Genomic DNA, 12,995 nt, shown 5'->3' with positions numbered 1-12,995 from the left:
GATCACAGTCCTCAACACAGATCCAGGGGCCGGTCACTACCAGTTGTCAAGCTGTGCACTAGATGAAGCCACCAGGGGCTAAGCAGTGGGTATGAGTGTGGATTTAGCTGGAGCTGAGGCTGGACTTCAAATTGAGAGAGGCCTAGAATATTTTCTAGGTATTAGGGAACCATCAGAGGATGTTAGGGGGAGGGATATAACTAGACTAACATTTTAAGAGTTTTAGGACGGTCACTGCCACTGATGGAAGGAACTGGGGCAGGGGAAGCATTGAGGGGCCTGTCCAGGTGAGAATGGGTGGGGCCCCGATTGAATGGGGAGCAGAGAAGTGGGTCTGATGGCTGAGGAGAGTTTGTCATGGGGCAGCAAAAAGAAGAGGAAGGTGGTTAGGATGACTCCCGGGCCTCTGGGGTCCCAGCCCAGCGTGGGCAGATGCTGTCAGCCAGGCAGGTGTAACAGCACAGCAGGAGGTCCTGATAGGAATCTTCGTCCCAGAGATCACGCTGAGACTCTGAGCCTGCAGGGGGAGAGAGGCCCAACAGATTTGGTGGGTTTTACCGTGGAGAGCATCAGAGCCTGGAGAAACTCCTCGCCTTTTGAGGGAATGACCAATCACAAAATGCCCTCCTCCCCAACTCAGGGCCCTGCAGGGGAGAGGAAGTGCCATGGTGGCTCTCCTCCCCCAAGTGGAGAAATGGGAGCCCAAGGGTACTGCCTGTAAAGTCTGGGGGTGACTGCGAGAGGGGAGATTGACACGTCATTCCCCGGTTGGATGTCTGCTTAGCCATGGGCTGCCACCTGCCCCAGGGCCACCAGAGGTGGATGTGGTGGCACAATGCCAGGGTGAAGTCCTTTGGGTTCTGGCTCCTGGGAGGCAGAGAGGTTGAGCAGAGCACAGGAGTGGAGGTTGAAGGGGCCGGAGGCGGCAGGCTCCCTGGAACCTTCTCAGCTTGGGGCTGGAGTCTTGGCACTGGAGAGATATGGCTGAGGGGTCCCTGGAAGGTGTAGTTTGTCTGGGGAGGAACCACCAGTACCTGGGGGAGGGGCTGGGAATTGAGTCCCTGGTCAGTGGGACCCTGGGGGCCTCCACCTACTACCAGCAGACCTGCAGACATTGAACTAATTCCACCACAGACACGACTCACAAAAGCCTGGCCAGATGCCACGGGAGGGACAGCCATTTCCCTCCTTCTTCTCCCCTAACCCCAGCCCTGGGGGGTGAGCCCAGAGGAAGGGTGTGTGTGTGTGTGTGTGTGTGTGTGTGTGTGTGTGTGTGTGTGTGTGACAGACCACACATTCACGTGCACACACACTCACACCTCAAGCCCCCAGAGCTACCAGCTTACCTTACCTTGTGGAGGAAAAAGCAAGTTTAGAATAAAATCTGAGCCCAAAGTTTTAAAACGACCCGATCTTAACCAGAATGAGATTGCTTTTATAACCAAAAGTGTCTGAATGTTAGAAACTGGATCAAGTACTGTGAAAGGTGCATAACTCCCTACTGGTGGAGGGGTTCACAGAGTCCAGCTGGTAGCCATTATTAGAAAAATAAAACTGTGCAATAATGTAACCCAATGACCTAAAAGTCCTTAATAAACCATTTACAAGGGAAACACAAAAAGGGAATCGGATTTGAAGGGGAAAGACCGTTAGAAATCAGGATGGAATGAGGCGTTACTGCATGTATCAGACAGAGGGACCCAGGAAGGACACCTGTCTCTCCTCCACTCACCCGTCCACGCACGGTCTGGGAGAGCTGTATCACAGGAAACGCGGGGTCACTGTGTTATTGGTTGGGCTTCTGCCCTCGACCCAGTGCCAAGCACCCTCACCCAGGTCAGTTTAAGGCCCAAGGAGACCTCTCCCTCCAAGGCCAAGCCCAAAGTGGGACAGGCCTGAAGCAGCAAAGTCATGCAAATGACCTTCCAGAGAGGAAGGAGCCTGCAGCAGCGAGCTTGGGCCACGCTTAGCCAACCACCTCTGCAGCAGGGATGGGAAGGCAGCAGAGGGAGAGCACAGATTCGAAGGCACAGGAAGAGGAACGCTTCAGCCAAGTGGGGGACACGGCCTAGTGTGGGATTGGATTTCCCCAGCGCCCACCCACTGATAAACGTGGCTCCGTCGGGGGACCTGACCCTGAGGTCTAGCTCTCTCCTGGAGGGGTGGGGGCTAAGGAAAGGAAGGGGCTGAAGAAAGGAGTCCTGCTCCCAATGCCTAGAGCTGCAGAGAGGAGTGTGGACCGGGGCCTGTGCTGTGAGGGGTGTGTGGCAATCCGGGGGAGGGGGGTGGACACGAGGTCGGGGACTCTCAGGAGGTGGACACCTGGGAGTCATCAGGTAGAGGGGATGCTGCAGCCTTGGAGGGAAAGCAGAGGACGGGAAGAGGCAGCGAGGAGAAGGGAGCCTCAGAGAAGCCAACATAACATTTAGAAGAGGGAGGAAAAGCTGCAGGAACTCGCCTAAGAGCCCTGCAGCAGCCAGATCCTGCCCGTCCTCCGGGCCCCTTTGGCAGCCGACAAGATGCGTCTCTCAGCTGCTCTGGGAAACCTAATGGCCTTGAGTCTGCCCAGGTGGACAGCGGGACAAGTTTACCTCCCTGCTTCCTGCATCCCCCTCCTCTGGCTCTGGCTGCTGCTGAGGGCCGCCTCTGAGACAGCCCCTGCCCCGGCCAGCGGTGCCCTCCCCCGGGGGGCCCAGCGTTCCAGAGTTTCTCCTCATCAGAGTTTACCAGGCAGGTCTGAATCTCTCTCCTAAGTCCCTGGCCAAGTTCAGCCTGGCTCCCTGCCCCTTTCTCTCCTCTCCTTATAGCAGGAGCCATTTGAGGCCCGTCTACAGGTACAGCCACATGCCAGGCCCTGGGACCCTTCCCACCTAAGACAGCAAAGCCAGCCCGCTCCCCCTTAGAAGTTCCTCTCTGTGTCAGTTCCGACAAGAGGGCTTGTGGTCTGGGTCAGACACTCAGACCCAAGGACTCCAGTCATCTCCCTGGTCCCTTTCTCACATACATCGTTGGCCCACCCCATGCTGAACGTAAACTGGAGTCTGCAAGGCTGGAGGCTCAGGGATGCAAAGGGGGAGCTGATATTCTCAGGGTTTGGGGCCTCTCTAAGCCTCAGTTTGCCATCTGTATGTAACCTATTTGTCAGCTGGAGCCTCCCATCCCTTATGATTTCAAAAATATCAGTTCAAATCTGGGACTTCCCTGGTGGTCCAGTGGTTAAGACTCTGCACTTCCAATGTAGGGGACATGGGTTTCATCCCTGGTCAGGGAACTAGGATCCCACATGCGGTGCAGCCAAAAAAAAAAAATCAGTTCAAATCTATATTCCATACCCTGTGGAAATGCAAAGATATCCCCAATGCTTTGGAACGTTCTGGAATGATTTACATTTTGATACACTCCCCTCTGCATCAGAGTGGCGACTTCTGCTAAATTCGTTTAGTGTCTGGATTGGGCCTCTGACCCAGGTCTGCTGTTTTGTTTCCACACAGCTCTGACTGAGACGTGGAATGTGGCCGTCGCCTCCCGCTATTTCTACCAGAAACCCACCACAGAAGGTATTTGTGTGTAAGGCCGGCAGAGGGAGATTTAGGGAAGTCAGAGGGATGGTTTCAAGTGCTACAGTATAAACAACTTCAAACGGACATTGGACAATCCTGTTCTTAAAGCTCTTTGGTCAACCTACCCCTGAGAAGCTTTCATGGGCCCCTTTACCTCACCCAGTTCCCCAGTCTCATCCTGGCTCTTGTCGTTTGTTTTGTTTTGTTTTGTTTTGTTTTTTTAATTAACAGCTACTTTATTTATTGATTTATTTATCTTTGGCTGTGTTGGGTCTTCGTTTCGTGCGAGGGCTTTCTCTAGTTGCAGCAAGCGGGGGCCACTGTTCATCGCGGTGTGGGGGCCGCTCTTCATCGCGGTGCGCCGGCCTTTCACTATCACGGCCCCTCCCGTTGCGGGGCACAGGCTCCAGACGCGCAGGCTCAGTAGTTGTGGCTCACGGGCCCAGTTGCTCCGCGGCATGTGGGATCTTCCCAGACCAGGGCTCGAACCCGTGTCCCCTGCATTAGCAGGCAGATTCTCAACCACTGCGCCACCAGGGAAGCCCTGTTTTGTTTTTTTAATCGAAGTATAGTTGATGTACAATATTATATGTTACAGGTGTACAATATAGTGATTCACAATTTTTAAAGGTTATACTTCATTTATAGTTACTATAAAATATTGGCTATATTCCCTGTGTTGTACAATAGTTCTGGCTCTTTTCTTCATCTTCCTTTTCACATCTCTCTTCCTTGAGAGTCAAAATAGTCCAGTAGTTAAATACAAGAGTTCTGTTCCCAGATGGCCTGGCTCTATGAGCCTGGCTTTGCATCTTATCAGCTGTGTGATAAGATGGGAGTTACCTAACCTCTTTGAACCTCAATTTCATCTGTTAATGAGGATAATAAAAGCTGAATAGGCTTAGTGGTGAGGATTTCATAAAGCAGTCCATGGGAAGCACTTAGAAGAGTGTTAATAATGTCAGCTGTTATTATTATTATTTACCCCCCCAAATTCTTCTACTCTCCTAGGCAGAACAATTCAACCTTCTCAGGCCCTGTCCCAAACCCAGCCTGTCTTTGCATATTCAAGCCCTGGAAGTCTCAGGCACTGGAAGGAACCTTCTTTGAACAGGATAGGCCCTCCTCTAGGCAGTCAGCTGAGGCTGTGAATGGACTCCATCACAGGTAAATGAGCTGAACAGTGACCCCCCACGTTGGTAGATACTAAACAAATGCTATGCCCTTTCTTCCTCTTTCTCTCCTCCTCCCCTCCCTCCCCCAGCCCCATTAGGCTGAAAGTAAACAGCAGTGACAGCAGTGGCAGATCCAAGGCCTAATGGGAATCTGTCTCCAACCTTACTGAACTATTGGGAAAGAACTGCTGTCTTTCAGGGGTCTCTACACAGCCTGGAGTTGCTGGGGCCATTTTATCTACCTCATTGGAAAACCTACCTAACAAGGAACCAACACAAAGAAAGAGACAGCTTCTTGGTGTGTCACTTGAGAATGTGAGGTCCTAAATTTCACCATACCTGGATTTATCCCTTGAGTTTTCCAATTTTGTGAGCCCGGAAATCCCCTTTTTCTTGTTTAAACTAATTTGATTTGAACTTCTGTCGTGTAAAATTGAATGAATCTTGACTAATCAAGAATTTCAACTAGGGGCTTCCCTGGTGGTGCAGTGGTTAAGAATCCGCCTGCCAATGCAGGGGACACGGGTTTGAGCCGTGGTCCAGGAAGATCGCACATGCCGCGGAGCAACTAAGCCTGTGCACCACAACTACTGAGCCTGCGCTCTAGAGCCCGAGAGCCACAACTACTGAGCACGCATGACACAACTACTGAAGCCCACGCGCCTAGAGCCTGTGCTCTGCAACAAGAGAAGCCACCGCAGTGAGAAGCCCGCGCACCGCAATGAAGAGTAGCCCCCACTCCGCAATGAAGAGTAGCCCCCACTCACTGCAACTAGAGAAAGCCTGCGCACAGCAACGAAGACCTAATGCAGCCAAAAATATAAAAATAAATAAATAAATTTATTAAAAAAAAAATTCAACTAAAAATGGGGTGTATTATAAAATGGCGGGGGGAGCTTCCCTGGTGGCGCAGTGGTTAAGAATCCACCTGCCAATGCAGGAGACATGCGTTCGAGCCCTGGTCCGGGAAGACCCCACATGCCGCGGAGCAACGAAGCCCGTGCGCCACAACTACTAAGCCTGCACTTTACAGCCTGCAAGCCACAACTACCGAGCCCGTGTGCCACAACTACTGAAGCCCGTGTGCCTAGAGCCCGTGCTCCCAACAAGGGAAGCCACTGCAATGAGGAGCCCGCGCACCATAACGAAGAGTAGCCCCTGCTCACCACAACCAGAGAAAAGCCCGAGTGCAGCAACAAAGACCCAATGCAGCCAAAAATAAAATAAATAAATTTATTTAAAGAAAAAGGGGGGAATGTCATAGAATCCACTGCAGAAAGCATAACCAGAAACCACAGGAATGAAAAGGCTGCCTCTGACTCCATGTCTCTCTATGGATCTCTTTCCCTGAGGCCACACAATCTCCCATTTCTGCTTTTTCTCTGCATATCCCCTTCTTTTTCTTCCCCTCTGAAGACCAGTGTTTCTGCTGACTCATTTGCTTATCTAGAAAAGGTCCCAGGGCTGATTATCACTGGCCCAGATTGGGTCATGTGACCACCCTGAACCATTCACTGTGATTGGCCAAACAGGGGCCATTACCTCTGGATGGGTCCAGGCCCACCTAAACCAAATAGACTAAGAGAGGGTGAAGAATGGATTTTCTTTAAAAAAATCAAAGTGCTGTTTTTGGAACAATGGAGAATGAGTGCCAAATACCAACCCCCCCCCCACCCCCCAAAAGTCTCTAACATGGTGCTGAGTGAATTTCTGTTTTACAAACCAATCAAGCCCTGAGTAAGCTCAGGCCCAGCCCCCTGTCCCAGAAGAACAGCTCTAATGGAAGCTTTCACCTGTGACAGCAGTTTCTGGAGAGCTGGTTTGCTTGGGCTTTCTCTAATCTCTGTTCAAATCATACCACATGCCAGAGGGGAACTGGTTCTGACTCTGGCCCCAGCATGAGGCCCTTCCATGGCATCATTTGAGTTTTATAAAGGCCCCATTACATGGAATCATAAGGAGGTGGGGGAGTTCCAAGGCAAGAAGCCAGGGAGTAAGGAGGGGATCGTGGAAGAGGTGGCCTCAGAACGAGGCCTTTGAAGATGGACAGTAAGAACTTCTCAAGGCTGCAATCAAGAAGACAAATAATTGCAAGTGTTGGTGAGGATGTGGAGAACTTGGAGCCCTCGTACACTGCTGGTGGGAAAGCAAAATGACACATCTGCTGTGGAAAACAGTCTGGCAGGTCGTCAAAAAGTTGAACGTAGAGCTACTGTATGACCCAGTCATTCCACTCCTAGCTATATACCCAAGAGAAATGAAAACATGTGTCCACACAAAAACTTGTACATGAATCTTCACAGCAGCATTATTCATAACTGCCAAAAAGTAGAAACAACCCAATTGTCTACCAGCTGCTGAATGGATAAATAAAATGCGGTTTGTCCATACAATGGGATATTATTCCACCATAAGAAGAAATCAAGTACTGATATCTGCTACAATGTGGATGAGCCTTGAAAATCTTAAGTGAAAGAAGCCAGTCACAAAAGACCGTATATTGTATGATTCCATTTATCTGAAATATTAGGCATAGACAAATACATAGAGACAGAATGTAGGGACTTCCCTGGTGGTCCAGTGGTAAAGAATCTGCCTTCCAATGCAGAGGACGTGGGTTCAATCCCTGGTCGGGGAACTAAGATCCCACATGCTGTGGGGCAACTAAGCCTGCGCGACACAGCTACTGAGCTCGTGCGCCTCAACTAGAGAGCCCACGTGCCACAAACTACAGAGCCCACGTGCCCTGGAGCCACAGCTAGAGAGAGAAAACCCTCACGCCACAACTAGAGAGAATCCTGCGCACTGCAACTAGAGAGAAGCCCGAGCACTGCAACGAAGACCCAACGCAGCCAAAAAAAAAAATTGAAAAAAAAAAAAAGAGAGACAGAATGTAGATTAGGGATTGTCTATAGCTGCGGGGGAAGGAATTGGGGTGAATAAAGGGAATGGTGCTAATGGGGATTTGGAGGGAGATGCTGCAAATTGACTGTAGTGATGGTTTCATAATTTTGAATACAAATTATGCAACAAAACATTGAATTGTATACTTTAAACAGGTGAATTGTATTGTACGTGAATTATATCTCAGGATAGCTATTACCAAAAAAGAAGAAAAAATAATATATTGGAGGTAGGAGAAGGGGGTCTAAGCCGCATAGCAGCCTGGGAACCCTGGGATGTCAGGGCCAACTGTCTGATAAACTGGCCGCCCTTCCTGCCCCTCACCCCTTGGATTCCAAAACACGTGAAGGGAATTTGGGGCCTGAGAGTCCAGCCCTGGAGTGTAAAGAATAGCCCTCAAACGAAAAAGGGGAGAGAAGAAAGTCTGTCTCGAAGGCCCGAGGTGGGCAGGACGCTCCAGGAGGAAGCAGAGAATCCAGGTGACTGGTGCCAGCTTGGGTCACTGGCTCAAGTGCCGGGGAGAGATCAGAGACCTGGTGGCACAGGGCAGCATGGTGACATGTGCCAGGTTCCTTGGTGTGAAGGCTTGGCCCTGGATGACCCCCTCCACTCTTCCCCAGTCCCTGTCTATGGAGATGGTTATGACACGGCCCTTGTCTGTAGCTGATTGTGCAGGTATGGACCTCTGACCCCAGCTGAACCAGTCATGGTCCTTCCTCTGGAATTTGGGATCTTGACAGAGGACGAGGCCTTCTCTCCAAAGGGCTAGAATATGTGAGCTAGAAGCTTGCGAACGGCCATAGCCGGCCCGACCAACTCCCTGTGGGCGGGGCTCAAAAGAAGAGGAAGCTGGTTCCCCAGCTGATGGGAATGTTCCAAGTTCCCAGCAGCAGGAGCTCTAAAGTGAAAGCACCTGGGAGCACTTAGGCAGCGTGGGGATCTGCGTGCCTTGTCGGGAGAGCCCTGAGCAGCCAGAGCGGCAGCAGAGAAGCAGGTAAGGAGGATTCTTGGTGAAGCAGCACTAAGGGGAGGAGGTGGAGGGAGGCTGGGTGTCCCAGCAACTTCCCTGGAGAGGGGTTTGGAAATCAAAGACCAGGCCATTGATAACCACTGCCCTTGGCCAAGAAGTTCTAGGGAAGGAAAGCTTCCATGAGTAGTGACATCATGGCCTTGTTAATGTTGTAAATAATAAATATATTGTGCCGGCAGGCCCATTATACTTTTCAATGCACATTCACCTCCGCACTCTCATTTGCTCCTTCCCCATGTATATTGGAGAAAGATGTATCATGCTCTGGGAGCTGCCAGGCCCACAGCCCCTTCTAGAATAAAGCTACCTGGGTGACCCACCCTTGCATACTGGATTAAGGTGTGTACCTGACACAAAGGCAGCCAGTGGCCTGGGAGCCCAGTACCCAGCACGGATAACAGTGACCAAATGGGCCAAAATGCCTCTCTCTCGGGGTTTGAGAGCTAGCCTCTGGAGAGAGGCAGAGCTCTGTTTTTTCAAGGCAAGAAGCCAAGAGACACAGAAAGAAAGCAGAGAGCAGAAGCCGAGAATGAATAAGAAGTGGTGGTGGCAGCCAGGAGGTAGGATGAAGGTAGGAGAGAGACTTTAGTGGGGCAGGGCAGGGAGCAGGATGGCTGAGATGGAGGAGCCAGCTCAGGGGCCCTAGAACAGACCAGCTTTGGCAGGCGGCAACCCATGGCCTGGCACCAGAACCGCACTGGACCCTCAAGGGTTTTCCTGGCCCTGTCTGCACAAAATGGAGTCAGGAGGCTTCGATTCTGGCCTTCCTTGTTGTCCTGGGCAACCTCATGAGGAACCCTCAACAGGTACCACCTGAGTCATCGCTAGTCCTTAAGGCAGCCACAAACCCCCTGGTTAATCTCTGACCTAGCAGGAGGAGGCCATTCCTGGCCAACGTCAGCACATCTCGGCAGGGTCCTTCCTCTTGTCTGCCCCTGAACCCTCTGTTCCTCAAAGGGGTCCCTGTCAGGGACAGACCACAGGAAAGACCCTCTGTGATGTGGTGACATCAGTCAGGCCTTCAGCCTGGACAGTTCAGGGATAAGTCTCAGGAGAGGTACCCAAAGCCTGGGTTAGTAGCTGATCAAATTAAGTCAAGGCATTAAGGAATCTTCCCTTCCTTCCTTCCTTCCTTCCTTCCTTCCTTCCTTCCTTCCTTCCTTCCTCCCTCCCATTCTCCCTCATTCTCTCCCTTTCTCCCTCCCTTCCTTTGTTTCCTCAAGCAAACTTGACTCTCAAATGTGTCACTTGCTGGCTCAAGCACCCAGCAGAGTCTGACTGGTGTCTCTTGCCCCAATTCCAAATTCAATCTGATTGGCCCAGTTTGGGTCAGGTGACCACCTTGGTCCAATCAGCTATGACCAAGAGAACAGGGTTATGTAATATTCATATGGCTGCTGGGGTTCAACCCTGGTGCTAGGGCTTCTCAGAGGAAAAGGGAACATGGTGCAGATTAAGACCTAAAATGTGTGCACTAAACAGAGAGAAATAAAATCAGGGGATGGGAAGTAACATTTTCAAAAACTGACATAGGTTGAGTGCCCTACATACAGTTTTTAGTTTACCTAAATCCTCACAACAACTCTATGAGATAAGCGTTAATAACCTTATTGTGCGGTGAGGGAAATTAGACTTGGGAAGTTAAGGCACTTGCCCAAGACATTGGGTCTAGGAAGGGGTGTGGCTGCATGAGAGTCCAGGACGGTGTGAGTCCCGGGATTATGCTCTTTTCCTCTTTCCTCTGTCCCGCACTGCCTGGCACGAATTTGAAATGCTGTTTCTGCCCCTGCTTTGCTGAGTCTCAAGACTCCACCAACTCAGTTTCACTGAAGGGCCTTTGAAACTTTCAAGCTCATCATACAGACAAGGAAGTAGAGTCCAGAGAGGGTTAGTGTCTAGCCCATAGTTACACAGGGATTCAAATGCAGAAAAGGGACAAGCACCCAGGTTTCCTAAGTCCCAGGCCAGGGCCCTCCCCAGACAGCATGCCACCTTGAGGGTGTCCTATTTCATGGCTTCTTTTTCCCTGCAGAGCTAAGGGGTGAGGCTACCTCAGACTGGTTCCTGCCTATCTCTCTGATTCCACCTTCTCTGTCCGTCCCCTAAATGTAACCATTGGTTCCTCCCCTGGGAAGTACCCTAGCAGCAAGAGTAATGTAGCTCCACAACGGACCCTTTGCTCTGCACTTAGGACTGCAAACTCCCCAGGGGGCATGCTGTGTCTTTCATCTTTGACGTTCCCTAAGTTCCTGACCCAAACATCAAGGGTGTGCTCCATAAAGACTGAGATAAGTGTTGGATACGATAAGTTAATTGGGTTCTGTGTGCCTATGTTGCCACTGCATCCATACACCCACCATCCATTCATCCACCATCTATCTATTCACCCATCCATCCACCCGTCCGTTCATCCATCTGTCCATTCATCTGTCTAACAATCATCTATCAAGCCCTGGATCCAGGCAGACTGGGCCCAGGAGGGGAGCTCTGGGGATGCCATGATTATTCATACCTCCATCTCTTTATTCACACTCTTCCCTCTGCCTGGCATACCCTTTCCATCTTCCTTCATTTGACATTTAACTCATCTTTCAGCCATGACCATCGCATCATCTGGACAGCCTTTCCCAAAGCCCAGACTTGACTAAGAGACTTCTTCTGTGTTTCAAAATACCTTTTACACTTATCACATTTTAAAAAGTAACAGCCTTATTGAGATATAATTCACATACTGTTACCGAGTCCAAGTTCGTACTGCTGGTTGCACGACAGGCCAATAAATCTAGGGACTAGTTGTTGGGGCAGGGAATAGCGACTTTATTTGGAAAACCAGCAGACCGAGAAGATGCTGGACCAGTGTCCAAAAGAATCATCTTCTCTGAGTTAGAATTCAGGCTTCTAAAAGGGGAAGAGCTAAAGTCCTGGTTCCAGTCAGATTCCGAAGGGGATGTGTTGATTTCTTCCTTCCTGCAGCCATTCACATGTGGGCCTGGTAAGGGGGTTTCCTGTGAGCTAAACAAAGGTATTTTATCTTAATGCTCATTACATGGGTGGCAGGGTTCCCAGAGATGGGCCATTATGTATAATTTAAGCTTATAGGCAACATCCCTTTGGTGATTAACTTGTAGCAAAAGCAATAGAATACAAAGATTAAAGTAAAAGAAACATCCAATATGGAGTCAGATTTGTTCTTCCCTATTACAGTACCACAAAACTCATCCTTTTAAAGTGTCTAGTTCAGTGGTATATTCAAAGTTGTGCACTAATTTCAGAATACTTTCCTCACTCCATGAAGAAACTCTGTATGTATTAGCAGTCATTCACCGTTTCCCCTCAACTCCTCCAAACCTTGGCAGTCAGGAATCTACTTTCTGTCTCTATAGATTTGCCTACTCTGGAGATTTCATATAAATGGAATCATACATCATGTGGCCTTTCATTCAGCATAATGTTTTCAAGGTTCACCCATGTTGTAGCATGTGTCAAGACACTTCCACATTTTTAATAAGGGTTGAGAACCTAGATCCCTTTTTGGTAGCTTTGGCCCTTTCTGGTCCTCAGGGGAGCTAAATTAAAAAAAAAAAAAAAGAAAAAAAATCCATATGGTTGCAGAGTCTTAAGACTCCTAGAAAAATTATTGGAAAACCAAAGACAGAAAGAAGCCATTTCTGGCTTTGAAGATGGAGGAAGGGGCCACGAGCAAAGGAACACAGGCAGCCTGCAGAGACTGGAGATGAGAAAATGGATTCTCTCACCGAGCCTCCAGAAAGAATGCAGCCCTGCCCAGCTCACATTCTTCATTTCAGCCTTGTAAGACCCTCTGGAGACTCTGACCTCCAGAACCATAAGATAATTAGTTTGTGCTGTTTTAAGTTTGTGTGTAACTAAGTTTGCGTTAATTTGTTACAGCACCAATAGGAAACTAATACAGATTTTGGTACCTGGAGATGGAGAGCAGGACCACACCTAATTCATCTCTGAAGCATAGGGAGGCCCTATATACCAAGTAAGCATTTAGATTCTGCCTCAGATGATCAGCATTTATATTACAGTGTTTGCATGTGTGTGTCCTTGAGCAAGTGATTTGTCCTCTCAACAGAATTTCCTCATTGGTGAGATGGAAATGATAACTATATTCCTTCATAAGATTGTTGTAAAGATTAATAAAGAGCATATGTGTCAGTGCTGAGCACCGTGCCAGGCCCATGGGGAGCACTGAACAAACAAATGTTAACCAGTATTACCACTATCACCATGCATCATTAACTGTTTCTTGAACTGACCTTAATCAGGGCTAACTCCTCCTCCCCTTGCAGTATCTAAAGG

General features: G+C 49.5%; 1 long non-coding RNA gene across 1 annotated transcript in view; it reads left to right on the top strand.

The window, feature by feature from the left end:
- Positions 1-2,315: 2,315 nt before the first annotated feature.
- The window catches only part of LOC309633953, a 35,130-nt gene continuing 24,450 nt past the window's right edge, over positions 2,316-12,995 (top strand). The window contains exons 1-2 of the long non-coding RNA XR_014247782.1: positions 2,316-3,750; positions 4,103-8,633. This is a non-coding gene — a long non-coding RNA (uncharacterized lncRNA). The remainder of the gene's footprint in view (positions 3,751-4,102; positions 8,634-12,995) is intronic.

The sequence above is a fragment of the Balaenoptera borealis genome (genome assembly GCF_965194805.1).
Source record: "Balaenoptera borealis genome assembly, chromosome: 8".
NCBI classification, from domain to species: Eukaryota; Metazoa; Chordata; class Mammalia; order Artiodactyla; family Balaenopteridae; genus Balaenoptera; species Balaenoptera borealis.
Note: the sequence above shows the minus strand (reverse complement) of the source record. Positions and strands in the feature narration are given on the sequence as shown.